Raw genomic sequence first — 14,269 nt, forward strand, 5'->3', positions numbered from 1 at the left:
ATTAGCAATTTATTTGAAAGACAGAGTTACAAAAAAGAGATCCATGTTCTATCTGCTGCTTTACTTCCTACTGGCTGGCCTCAATGCCCCAGACTGGACTAGGCCAAAGTCAGGATTCTGGAACTCTGTCGGAGTCTCCCGTGTAAATGCAGAAGTCCAAGGACTTGGCCCATCTATTGCCTCTTTATGAGACGCATTCTAGGGAGCTGGATCCAAAGTGGATCAGCTGAGACTGAAACTGATACCCCTCTGGGATACTGACATAACAGGCAGAGTTTGAAGTGCTGTGCTGATACACTGGCTCCAGGAACATATTTTAAATCCAAGAATATTGGAATTGAAATTGAAGCTTCTCTCCATGACTATTGAGGGATACCCTGATCATGTCAATTTTATTTTCTTTGCCTTACTTCTTTGCCTTACTTTTCTTTGCCATATGGGCACCAGTTCTAGTCCCGGCAGCTCCACTTCCCATCCAGCTCCCTGCTTGTGGCCTGGGAAAGCAGTCAAGGACGGCCCAATGCCTTGGGACCCTGCACCTGCATGGGAGACGTGGGGGAGGTTCCTGGTTCCCGGCTTCGGATCGGCTCAGCACTGGCCGTTGCGGCTCACTTGGGGAGTGAATCATCAGACGGAAGACCTTCCTCTCTGTCTCTCCTCCTCTCTGTAAATCTGACTTTGCAATAAAAATAAAATTTAAAAAAAAAAGCCTTGGCATAAGAGAAGCATCCTGTACTTTAACTGATTTGGAAAGCTGCTTGACAGAACCTGCCTTTATTGGTCCCCGCAGTAACAGAGGGCATTAAATCTGGGCAAGTGTTGGAGATGTTATTTTTCAAAAGTTTGCCATGATATTTTTTCCCCAGACATCATCAAATGTCGGTTCTGTCTTTATAAATTGCAAGTGGAGTTGAACATGAGGTAGACTGGACAAACTTCCATCACTCAGCAGGCTGCTTCTTGGACTGGTGGAACTGGCTGCTACATGCTCAACCCTGGCAATCTAGAAGAATACAGATCTTAGAAATCATAACTTTTGGCAAACACAAAATGTTAGTGACGCCTTGCAAAACCACGCAATCCTGAGTCACTGACTACTTTCTCTTAAAAACATGCAGTCTTAGTTTGGCTTGAAATTCTCTACACTCCTCATGTATTATTTAATCTTATTTTACTTTGTTCCGACAAGCTAGCTGGCCCATTGTGAAGCTTCACACAGCCAATTACTTGAAGGTGTTTAGTTCATTTATTATTGAAGGCATAAATCTTGTACAGGTTGTCCATTGATGACCCTCTGAGTGGATGTAGTAAATGCCTTTCATCCCAGCAGCCTCAGTCCGTGTTTGCAGACCTACCTGCTGAGCGGGGCAGGCCAGGCGAGGTGCGCGAGCAAGACACCACAGGTAATTGCACTGTACTTTCTGCTTAAGGGTGCACTTGAAGAAATGTGCCCACGATAGTAGATTCTGAGTTGATTTTTAAAAAAGATTTATTTATTTTTATTGGAATGGCAGATTCACAGAAAAAAGGAAAGACAGAGAAGAAGATCTTTCGTCCACTGGTTCACTTCCCCAAGTGGCTGCAATGGCTGGAGCTGAGCCAATCTGAAGCCAGGAGCCAGGAGCTTCTTCTGGGTCTACCATGTACGTGCACCGTCCTAAGGCCTTGGGCCGTCCTCTGCTGCTGTCCCAGGCCACACGCAGGGAGCTGGAGGGGAAGTGGAGCAGCCAGAACATAAGCCAGTGCCCAGATGGGATCCTGCTGCCCGCAAGGCCAATATTTAGCCACCAAGCGTTTGTGCTGGGCTCCTGAGTTGGATTTTTTTAAGGAAAGAATCTTTCATTTGAAATGCAGTCTTTGTTTTCAGAGGGAGCGTGTTAGGCATTGTGGCTATTTTCCTGTGCTGATTACTGGATTTAGAAGTTTCTTTAGAGTAGGCCAGCATAGCATCATGCTTGAGACTACTTATCTGAAAGGACCATTTCTCAAATCAGCGTCTGTGTCCTTGAACCCATTTTCCTTTCCTGGCTTACTTCCGCCATTCTGTGTTGTGTTACCAAGGGTCAGTTTGAATGACTTGGACAAATTGTAGCTTAAGTAATGTACCAGTTCCATTGATGGGCTTACACGCCGTTAAAAGGCTCTCTCGTACTCTGAATGTGCCAGGTATGTAACTGGGGACCGGTGCTAATTTCAGAGCTAATACTGAGCTGTTCCACATCAATGCATTCAGCAGGTGGCTTGAACTGACAGTGTAAAGAAAAAGTGAGAGAAAATTACCATTGTACTTTAGAATTTCTCTGATTGGATTGACTGATTATACTGTCAAAGAGTATTTGAAAGCTGGTAGGGTTATGGGCAGTGAAGAAATGACACAATTCTTTCAGAAGGAGCTTGGCTGTTGATTTTTGCACAGCCAAATATTTCAAAAATGATAAAAAAAAAGGTTTGATGTGAGGTTTTAATTTAGACCTTGTGAAAAATCCATGTGCTCTCTGATTTGCCTTTGAAAGCAGTCATGTGAAGAGAGCCAATACTTTTATTACCGTTTTCTCTCACATAGAAAAAATTGTTGAAATACTCTATACTCAGACTGCCAGTAAATGTTAGAATACCTCTTGTTTTTGCAAAGAAATTTTGTGACGATTTTAATTTTTGCAAATTTTTTTATTTATTGGAAAATAGAGACCTTTCAGGTCATCAAAATGAACAGCAGTTTTTTACATAATTGGTTACATGATGTTTTGAAATCTTGTATGAAAGAATGATTTATCAGTCACAAATGAAATTGTACATTTAAGGATTTGAAAATATTCAGTACATGGATAATGATAGTATTATAAGAATACAGTTTCCTGCTCACTTTCAGTGGGATTACTGTTTCAACAGTAACTAGTACTTACAGAATACATGTGTCATGCCTGATGCCAATGAGGGTTTCCTGGTGTCTCATTGAATCATCATAGTAGCAGTGCAAGGGAATCTCTTTCTAGCTGGATTCACCACTGAGAAAATCAAAGCAGAGTTGAGTAACTTGTCTCTGTACCCAGAACCAGTCAAATTGATATTCGGAAAAAGAATTTGTTCTAGGGCTTGAGATGTTACGTGGGATGCCCACATCCCATAGAAGAGTGCCTGGGTTCGAATCCCAGCATCAATCCCAATTCCAGCTTGGCTGCACTGATGGTCCAAGTAGTGAGGTCCCTGCCCCTTAAATGGGAGACCTGGCTGGAGCTGCTGCTTCCCACCTTTGGCCTGGCACAGCCCTGGCTGCCATGGGCATTTAGAGATGAATCAGCAAATAGGAGAACACCCCATTTTTCACTCCTACTCCTCTTTGCTCTCACTCCTCCATCCCCTTCTCCTTGCTCCTCACTCCTTTAGCTCTCCATCAGTCTTACCATTCCTCTCCCTCCCATCCTCCTCTTTGTTTGATCCTCAAGTAAGTAAAACAAAATAAAATATGTACATACAGAATTAAAAAAAAAATAGTTAGGGTTCTGGGACTCTGGGAACCAGAGCACTTATTGTGAAGTAGCACAGATAACAGATTTTTTTTTTTTTACTGTCAATTCATTGACTTCTTTCTGTAATGTGACAGGGAATTAATACAATAATTTCCCTTTTCATGGTTATCCCATTATGAATGTAATAGGACTTTTGATATAGAGTCATGTGAATTCTTAAGGGAATGGTTTAAAATACAGGAAAAATGCATTAGATATTCTAGAAAGGTATAAGGGAGGCAAGTTTAGCAGAGAGTAAGTTGGGTTTGGAGCAGGGAGAAAATCAATCAAGATAAATGGGTCAACATTCATCATTTGTCCAACAAATACTTATTGTACTAGGTGCCAAGCACTGGGCTTGGCTTGTCAGAAAGCGCTGGGTGATTTATTTTTGTTGGGTTGCCTCCCTGGTGGGATTATTCACAAACAGCCTTTCAGTATAAGTAGGAAGCTTTAATTTGCAGAAGAGAAGGGTTAAAGTCTTTCTGGTTGGACTGTGGTGTGCAAGTTTTGTTTCACTGCATAATCTAGTAGGCTATCCTCGTATTATCATTATTCTGATGCAGTGTAACAAACCAGCAGGAAACTGCATTCCATGGGATTTCTATGGGGACTACAGAGAATTCGTTCCAATGCTTACAGAGCAGCCGCTTGTAGCTTAAAGTGGCTTCAGGGCTAATGTGATGAGTGGTTCAGTGCTACTTGCTACTGAACTGTAAAACTAAAAGCATGTGTAGTGTAAATAAAATAATGTCTGCAGACTCATTTCTAATCTCGAGGCCTTATCAGAGCATTGGTTGACAATTTGTTGCTGTTGAAAGAATTTTGAAAAAAGGCAAAGACATTTGAATTGTTGTGCTACACTGAAAACGTGAATACATGCTTCTTTGCTTGACTTTCTCCCCTGCTATTTGTAGTTCCAACTGGGATTGATTGGAAGGAAAGAATGAATGCTTATTATTCATCTTGTCTATCTCCTTCAAAGAAAAATGATCAACAAGTGAATGACATTTTCCCTGATACACTTCGCCTAGGATTATACAGATAAAGGAATCCTGTCTTCCATGTCCATTCCGTAAGAACCTACTAGTGTCCCTGATCCCGAAAGAATGCTTAGTGATGTCTCTAGTATGTTAGCGCAACTGTGCAATCCTCTTCAGCTATACTGTCGGTAAGTGATGGTTAATGTCTCTGGTGCCTGCCACACCCGGGCTGTCTGTGGTTTCCTTAACCAAGTCTCTCTTGCTTCCACTGCAGCCTGAGCTGTGGCAGTGCTAATCTGCTAGGCCAGCTAAAAGGCGCTGTAACGTGCAAGTCACATTAAAGCTTACATTTGGTGAAATTGCTATTGAGCAAAGGGGACTTCCTTATGCTGTTGCACTGAGCTGTGGAAATCATGTAGACCAGCCTAGTTATTCCATGAATCTCTTCTCTATGCGTGATCTTGTCACCAGGGTTGTCATCCTTCAGACATCTCATATGTTACCCTATCCGGGAGGACTTGGTATTCCTTTCATAGACATGAATACCCCTTGCCTTGTGTCTGCCTCCGTTACAGGCTGCACACACCCGGGGCTTGCACTCGTGTGCACGCGCTGTGTCCCTCGGTGCATGTTAGACTGTTGGATGCAGGCCAGCGCCCTTCCAAGAATATTTGCCTTCCCTCTGTGACGTAAGCCGTTGTCTCTCAGAGCTCCACAAATACTTGCTGAGGTGAAGGGAATTAAATTATTTGCCTCTTTACCTGAAAAAGCAAAAAAATTTACATTTAACACAAGCCCCCTTTGATAGACATATTGTCTTCATTCCAGCTCTCTGATGCAGAAATGTGGTGTTGGCTTACATTGCATGGCGCATGGGATGAGATGGGACACATTTGATTCTTGCTCACTAACAAGAGTAGGGTGGAGAAAATGCTCATGAAGTCGCTTCGCTAATTCTAAGACATTTAAAGAGAAGGAAATTGGACTTGAGGGAAAAGGTTGACTAAGGTTAAGGTGAATGTTTTGCATTCAATTTGGCATATGCATAAGTGGAAACTTAAAGGCACTGCTCTTTCTTACTAAACTTCCCCATGTTGCTCCTGGGTTTTCTTTTAACATAATTCAAGTAAGATGTTGTAATAGTTTCACTCATTTCAATTCTGCATGTCTCACAGGAACTACTTTCATATAAGGAACATTTCATGCTATGGTTTCTTGAATCACCTGGAAGAGAATTTGCAATGCCTTGTGTTGCAGTTTAGAAACATGTGAAAAATTATGAATCTTGGTTACTAGCTGGAAAAAGAAAAGTAATTCCGTCAGGGATATCAGAAGAAAGAAAAGATTCAGTGCTGCCTCTCAGAATGTACATTATCAGGAAACTATAGTTGGGAGTGAAACTGGGACTCGAACTCAGGCCCTCTGCTGTGGCAAGCAGGCACGTGAAGTGGCGTCCTACCTGCTGTGTGCACATGCCCATCCCTGCCATGGAGACTTTCAGAAGTGTAATGATCAGCTTCAGAGGTTCTTTTCTTAGATTTTTAAAAAGATTTGTATTTATTTTGATTGGAATGTCAGATATACAGAGAGGAAACATCTTCATCCGGTGATTCACTCTGGCCAAAAATGCTGGAGCTGAACTGATCTGAAGCCAAGAGCCAGGAGCTTCTTCCAGGTCTCCCACATGGGTGTGGGATCCCAAGGTTTTGAGCTGTCTTGACTGCTTTCCCAGGAGAGAAGCAGGGAGCAGGATGGGAAGTGGTGCTGCTGGGACATGAACTGGTGCCTATACGGGGTCCTGGTGTGTGCAAGGTGAGGACTTTAGCCACTAGGATACTGTGGCGGGCCCTCAGAGGCTCTTTAAACTCTGCCAGGCTGTGTGCAGAATGCATTCAAGCTGGCTTCTGGAGGGTGGACTGTGGGGAGCGGGGTGCTGAAGCCACTCCCCAGAATAGGAAAGCCAGAATAGGAGGGGCCATTGCAAGATGGCGGCTGGTCCAGGGCCAGGAGGCAGAGTTGGTCTCGCCAGCAGGTAAACAGGAAGTCACAGGGGTAGGCTAATGCCTTTTCTGTATATAAAAGTAGCCGGAAAAAGCTAGGACAGACTGACGAGTGGACTGGGACCTCAACGACGACGAGAAACACAGAGAGACTATGACGGAGATGGACGGGGAAAGCAACAAGGGCTGGAGCAAGAGGAGAGGGACGACGGAGAAAGACTGTGACGGGAGAAGGACGGACGGACGGGAAGAAGGGTGGCGCAGGAGGGCTGGAGAAGCGGGGAGGAAAGCTAAGGCCAATGGGGAAAGGCAACAGCGGAGAGAAAGATTTAAACGCGGCTGCTTTTGGCAGTGAATGGTCCGGTTGCGGTTCCGGCTTTTCCCAGACCCTCAGAGTATGCCTCGCCATTTTAGTGTCACTGCTGGGCAGCGACAGTGGACTCTTAAAGCAGCTTCTCTCAGTGTGGGAAGCAGGTTGGGAATCCTGAGTAGGCAAAGGGGACTATGGAAGTACACAGCCACATACACCCCTATATTATAAACTGAAATTAAGAAGTCAGTCTCCTGAAGACCAAATGTTGTTGAACATGCCTTTGTACTTTGAATTCTGAAATCTCTGGGTCATAATAGGTTATATCCACTAAATAGCACACCATTATTTTTATGAAATTAGAAGGTAACGCTAATGTTTTAAGCATATGTAATGTGTGTAATCTACAGTTGGGAACTTTGTAAGAGATTATTTTGGGAGTTTGTAGCCCTCTTGTGGATCGTCAAGAAAATCTAGAGTATAAATATTTGAAGACTTGGATTATAACTTTTTCATAATAGCCATATAATATCTTTTTTCTTTCTTTTCCTAAAAACTGTTGTATTAATGAAGGCAGCCATTTTGGTCACTGACCTGTCATTGAATATCTCAACAATTACTTCTATTTCTTAATTGTTCCCAGCAACTGTTTCAGCCCAAAATCAAAGAATGGACAAAATATTTATTGTTCAAAGTTATGTATACATTTTGTTTTTGATCTTTTATTACGTGATTCATCACAGAAATTAGAAATTAGAAATTAATGAGGTACACATAAGAAGTCCGTGAGCTAAGAAGATAACGCAGGCTGCCTGGCTTTCAGAGTGCTTTTGTGCATTTATATTTTGCAAATGAACAGTCATAAGCCATTGTGTGGAAGTTTGACATTGAGGAAGAAGCATTGAAAGCAAGTTAGACATGAGTGCTAATCTCAGTTGTCTGGCCATGTGGATATGATAGATTCTTTTTTTTATGGAGAATATAGTCCAGAATGCCTCTAGTGGATTCATGAAGCCCTGGAGGTTACTCTGTTTATTCCTGTGCCTACTATCACAAGGTCAGTGTGTTTTCCATCTTAGCCAAGCTCTTAGGCTTGGTGGCCGTAATTTTGGCAGTTTGAGGTGTGTCAGTCTGGTGAGCCCAAATGCCTTTTATTTTTATGATTTCACTTTGAAAAGGTCTCCAGACACTTACCATACAGTTTTTTTGTTGTTGTTTTTGTTTATGAAGTTGAATTTTACTCTCTTCACAGAAAGATCTTTTTTTGTTGTTCATTTTGTTTTGCATGTCTACATTGTCTACATTAGTGTAGTCATGATTTGGATCCGTTACTATTATAACAAACATTATCTGGGCATAGCATTTCAGTATCATGACAGTAAATTGGATTACCAAGATTAATGCATGGATAGGACATGTAGCCTGACTTTGCTAGGCAGAGGGACCGTTCATCTCTTAGGTGACATGGAACCAGTATGGTATGAAATTTTCTCATGTGGCATGCAGATCAAAATTTACGAATTGTTTATTTCTGGAATTTTCCTTTGGATTGTCTTTGACTGAATAATTAAAGCCATAAGGTGAGGCTACTTTATAGAATTCTGTAGATTACAAGTGCTGATTCAGAGAACTTTTTCATGCCATCCATGAAAGGTAGCCGGTGCAGGAGTCTGAGTTTTACTATGTCTTGTAGTTCTATGTGTTTGGGAGTACTGACATGATTATAACCAGCAGAAAATGGTGATTTACTAAAGGTAAAGATGAATGCACATTTATGATAATATGAAAAAATATAATTGTTCAAGATAAGAGAGAGAAGTCTGAGACAAGTCTTTTCATTTTTGTACTTCTTGCTTGCCAAAATGCATGACACGAAGCAGACCTTCAATAGAAAACAATCTCTAAATTCTCATCTGAAAGTTAAAAAAAAATTGTAGCCAAAGCAGATTATAGTGGATTTGTCTTGTTTTGGAAGGTTTTCTGTATATATAAACTTAGATTTATATTGTTAGCATAGACCATTTGCCTAATAGGTCTAGGGTAAAAGTTTAAATCATACGTGAATTCTTTATCTGTAAAGCAGGTAGTTGATCACGTAATGTTAGTAAAAGTCTATTGTGGGTGTCTCTCCCTCCCCCTTTCCAGAGGCACCCCACCTCCTGGCTTTCTCTGCGGAGGTGCTTCCCCCTTCCTCTCCCCTTCCTGATCACCTGGTCCCTTCAAAAAATAAACTTTTCTGTCTGCAACAACAACAAAAAAGTATATTGTATGCTTTCTTACTAGAAGCATTATTACAACAATATAAGAAGTTTTATGTTTTTCAAGTTCAAAAAGAAATTTCTTTAAAATGAATAGAATTTCACAAAATAGATTGGAGAAGGTGTTCCACACAGAAGTTGACACCGCTTGCAACCATTGTTAGAGTTTCTGACTTGATGTGACTGGTCTACTGGAAGTTTGAGCTTCCTGCTACTGCTCTTCCTGGGAGGCAATAAGTGATCACTCAAGCGTTTTGGTGCTTCCTCCCCATGTAGGAAACTGGATGGATTTCTTGAGGTCAGGCTCAGGTTGCCTGTTCTAGGCATTTTGGAAGTGAACCAGTAGACAGAAGGTTTCTCTCTCTCTGCGTTTCGGCATTTCAAGTAAAATGGGGAAAAACAAGCCTAATAACAAATACCTCTGGTATTTCTGCTGTTTCACATGTATATAAAATAATCTAAACGTCTCTGATATCTTTGGCCCAAGAATGTTAGTTTGAATTTTATTTTCATTGTGAAAAATTGCTCTGAAATTAGGTTATAGCACACTAAGTTTCATCATCGTGTAATGAGTTTTTTATGCCAAATAATAATATCCTAGATGTTATGATTTAAAATAGTAGTGATACTGCTCTAATATCCATGATAAATGACATACATTTAAAACATTTAAAAGATTACCATAGCCTTAAAGCCAAAAGAATTGGGAAATATTAATAGTATAGGAACTGTCCTCTGTGGTTCTGAATTATGCATGGCAGAGAGAGAGAGAAAGAGATAAATTGCATAATAAATCAAAGTTCGCATGGCGTACTGTTTATTTTTTTTAAAAAAACTACAAAACTTTCTGTTTATGCAGCATGTCAGCTATTTAAAAAAAAAAAAGATTAATAGCTCCAGATTCAGATTTATTCCATGAATGAATATTTAGCATCTAATGGTGTCATACTCAATGCAGGAAAATAATTACAGTGTATGTTTTCCCAAGAAGAATTCTAAGAAGGTATTCTTTTTTATATTTTCTGCTTTTATTCTCTGATTGGTTTGTATGCTTTCAATGAATGCAAGTTGAGTGCTTTTCCCTTCGTTTCAACGGTTTGGAAGAGTGAGCTTCTACTGAGGTAATGTAATAATTAATAATAACGTTTCTTCTTGAAAAATCTGTTTTTGAAAACACTATGGTTGAAGAACAGTGCAGACTTTGGAAAATGTTATTTCAAGAAGATGTTATTTCAAGAGAAAAAGGTACATGTAGAATCTGTTGATAGCCAGGAAAAAATTAGATGGTTTTCCTTCATGTTTTCCGATCTAAACAAGTGCTTACATGAGTGGGGTCTAAGTAGTTTAAAGATTTCTTTTCTGCACATGCTGTAATCCTGTGTTGAATTTCTTTTGGAGTTTATAAGAAGGATGTCTAATTGATCGTTGTACAAACAGCCCTGGAGTATTGTGTTCTCATTTTTACCAGTGTGATTTTGTTTTTCAGTTCCTGTTGAGTTGCAAATGCTATTTGCCCATAAATATAGCATCATTTGCCTATAATCACAACAGACATGGGTCCGTTGCAGTACTTACTTGGGATTAAATAGCGAACTTTAACACTGCTGTGTGTCAAATGTCAGGTGAAAGGTCAGAGGTATAGTTTTTGTAATGTTTTCCTCTCAAGTAAGATACATGTCTCCTAAATTACTCGTGGAATGAGTTTGAAAACATTACTACAGATTAATTAGGCATGCATACATTACTCAACATTTATTTCACAAGGTAATATTCAAGGAGCTAGATAAGTTAGATTGTATGTGTCTGAACCTGTCGGTCCTCATTTCCCCCTGTAGGACCAACTGGTCTTTTGTTTCTTCTCCTGTTCTGCCATGTCCACTCACTGTCCTGTCAAATGGTCTGAGAGGTGATAAAGGGGCTTTGGAGTGATGGTGGATGTGAAACTCTGCATCAAGATGATGGGAAAGCAGCATGTGGACTGTCATGGCTTTCGCCATTCCTTCTGTCTATTCACTGCTCCAATTCCTGTCCCTTGGGTAGGCTGATGTGAAAAGGAAGCGATAAACATCTGGATAAAATATCTGTGCATAAATGAATATCTGCAAATATTTATGCATCTAAATAAAATATCTGGTTAAAGCATCTGCCATCACTTTAGTGATGTAGACATGTTGTTGTAAATTACTGAGTTTATTCCCTGATAGGCAAAAAAAAAAATTTAGTTAGAAGCTATTATTTTTTTTTTTTACAGTGTATAGTGTTAATGTTTCATTCCTTCCTGGAAATGCCAAGAAAGCAGTCTTGTTCATACAAAACTGTTCCTATTTCTTTGATGTTACATTGACCACATAAAACTGAAATTTGATTGTCCAGAGAATTTCTTCCCTTTGATAATATTTCCAAGGCATTTCAAAGGGAAACAAAATAAAATGTAAAAGGTATTTAAATGCATTTTATTCTTAGTGTTAAAAATGGTTAGAGGAAGAATTCACATTTTTCCTTAACACAGTGTAACAAGCAATTAACTTTTTGGCACAATGATAAATCTGTTTTTCTAAGCAGGTGTTTTGTGTTTTAATAAGTGGCAATACATGCTGGTGTATTCATTTTTATTGAATCATTGAGTGAAAAAACAAGTAAATTTAATTTGTAAGGTATTGCCTTGGGCTTATTGAGATTTTATATACAACATCCCAATAGGACCAGCATCACATTCAATAGAGTATTTTAAAAAAACTCATTATCAGCAAAACATCTTAGAGTATCTAAGTAGTCATGATGTAGTTTTTCATTATTCAGTCTCCTAAAGTGAACTTCAAATTGGAAATTTTTTCTTAATGTTGTGGCCATAGTCACAGAACATATTTTAAAGCAAAAGAAAAATCAGAGATTAGCTACCCAGAGACAAGACTTTGACAAAAACTCTTGCCATCATTTTTTTTATTCTGTTACTTGTGAATTTTCTCATTTACATTCATTCAGTTTTCATACTTACGTGTTCTGTCTTCAGAGATGGTAGATAATCTTAAGATTTATATGGATAGAAATATAGTCACTGTTTAGATGTTGTCAGTAAAGACAAATACTGCCTGTTTTGCCAGTTATGCCAACTAATGCAAGATTGTAGTTATATAACTTAAAGTATTCTTTGGAGCCAGCATCAGGAAGAGCATTTGGGCTACCATGTGGTAGGTTTACATCTTGCTTGCAAAGCCTGAGTCTAAGTCCTGGCTGCCCCTCAGTTCCAGCTGCTTGCTGCTGTTGTGCGCTCTGGAAGACAGCAGGTGAAGCCTGGAGTAGGCAGGGTCATGCCGCTCACCCATGCAGCACACCTGGATTCGATCACTGACTCTTGACTCTGCCTTGTATGTAGTCTCATTTGTTTATTTTGCTTTGCCTGCCTGAGCTTTTGGTGATTTCTCAGTATTCTTTACCAATGCCTGTATCTTGTAGCATGCTTCTTTTGTGGGTTTTTAATTGTTTAATGGTTTTTGGATGCAGGTTTAGATCCCTGTAGAGCTAATTTTATATCAGGTGAAATATCAGGGTCTTGTTTGATGATGCTTCTGCAAGCTGATATCCAGTTGTCTCAACAGCATTTATTGAAGAGACCAATCTTTCTCCCTGGGTTATTTTTAATTGTCTCATGAACGAGTACTTGGCAGTGTATGTGTAATGTTTTGTTTCTTAATATGTACTAGCTGTTGTATCCTATCATATATAGGAGGAACGAATATTTTCTCCCCTTTCCATGTTTTTTTTTTCACCTTCATGATAGTGTCTTTTAGTATACAAACATTTTCAGTTTTGATGAAGTCTATTTACTCTTTTATAGTTGATGCTTTTGGCACGAGTTTAAGTTTTCAATTTAGGTCATCATTGGATTGTGTGTGTGTGTGTTTTTCATAGTGTAATGTAGAATTTTAGCTTCCTTCTTCTGAATGTGGAAATCCAGTTGTCCCAGTTCAGTTTGTTAAAAACAAAAACAAAAACAGAAAAAAACAGCAAAACTATTTTTTGCTATCAAATAAACTTGTCACTTACTGTTGAAAATGCTTTCTCCAATACTGTGTAGAAATAGTTCTGGATTTCAGATTCTTTTCCATTGATCTAGGCATCTGTCCTCCTAATGCAAATAGTATATTGTTTGGATTACCATGGCCTTGTCATAGATTGTGAAATAACTATCAGTACTCCAACTTTGTCTTGCTTTGCAAGACTGCTTTGGTTATTTATAGTTCCTTTAAATTCTGTGTGAATTTCAGCATCAGCATTTCTACCTCAAAAAAATTGGGAAACCGATAGACATTGAATTAAACCTGGATTATTTTGGATAGACTAGATACTTTATATTAAGTCTTCCAGTCATGTCATATATACAATCATTTAACATTTTTAATATTTATTTTTAGTTTAACCAGTGTTTTATGGTTTTCATTATAGAAGTCTTTACTATCCTTGGTCAGGTTTATTGCTGGATTTTTTTTCCTAGGTACTTTGATGAAAGAGCTTGCTTTATTAATTTAATTTTCACCTTGCTCATTCAGGTTTTATATATATATTATATATATGTTTATATATATATATATATATATATATATATATATATATATATATAATTTGTTAATCTTATAACCTGATACTTTGCTGAATTCATTTGTTGGTTCTAGTAGCTTTCTTGTGGATTCCTTGCGGTTTTTTAAAAGACCACCTTTTGTGAACATAGACAGTTGTATTTCCTTCTTTTCATTTTGCTGCCCATTATTAAGTTTTCTTATCCAATTTCTAGTTCAGAAACTTCCAGTCCAATGTTAAACAGTAGGAGTAAATTTAGGAATCTTTATTTCATTCTCCCCTCTTACTGGAATGTTTTTTGTCTTTTCTCAGTCGAGTGTGATACTAACTGTGGGAGTTCGTACATGTCTGTTTTCCTATTGAGGAAAGTTGCTTTTATTTCTAGTTTTCTAGTTGTTTGGCCAAGGAGAGCTTTTGAATTTTGTTCAGTGTTCTTTTTGCGTCAGTTAACAAGATGATTTTGCTTCTGTTTTCCAAACACAGTGTATTATATTTCATACTACCTTTGCCTTCCTGTAAAACATCCCACTTGTGAATTTAAAATGAAGCCAACTCTTATTTGCTGTAGGAATGATCTGTGTAAATTTTATTCATTGCCCAATGACCCATCAAGATTTTGTTGAGTACTCCTTTGACA

General features: G+C 39.0%; 1 protein-coding gene across 1 annotated transcript in view; it reads left to right on the top strand.

Moving 5' to 3' along the window:
• Positions 1 to 14,269, top strand: part of NPAS3 (neuronal PAS domain protein 3) — an 830,044-nt gene that overhangs the window by 200,244 nt on the left and 615,531 nt on the right. The window lies entirely within an intron of this gene.

The sequence above is a fragment of the Ochotona princeps genome, chromosome 6 (assembly GCF_030435755.1).
Source record: "Ochotona princeps isolate mOchPri1 chromosome 6, mOchPri1.hap1, whole genome shotgun sequence".
NCBI classification, from domain to species: domain Eukaryota; kingdom Metazoa; phylum Chordata; class Mammalia; order Lagomorpha; family Ochotonidae; genus Ochotona; species Ochotona princeps.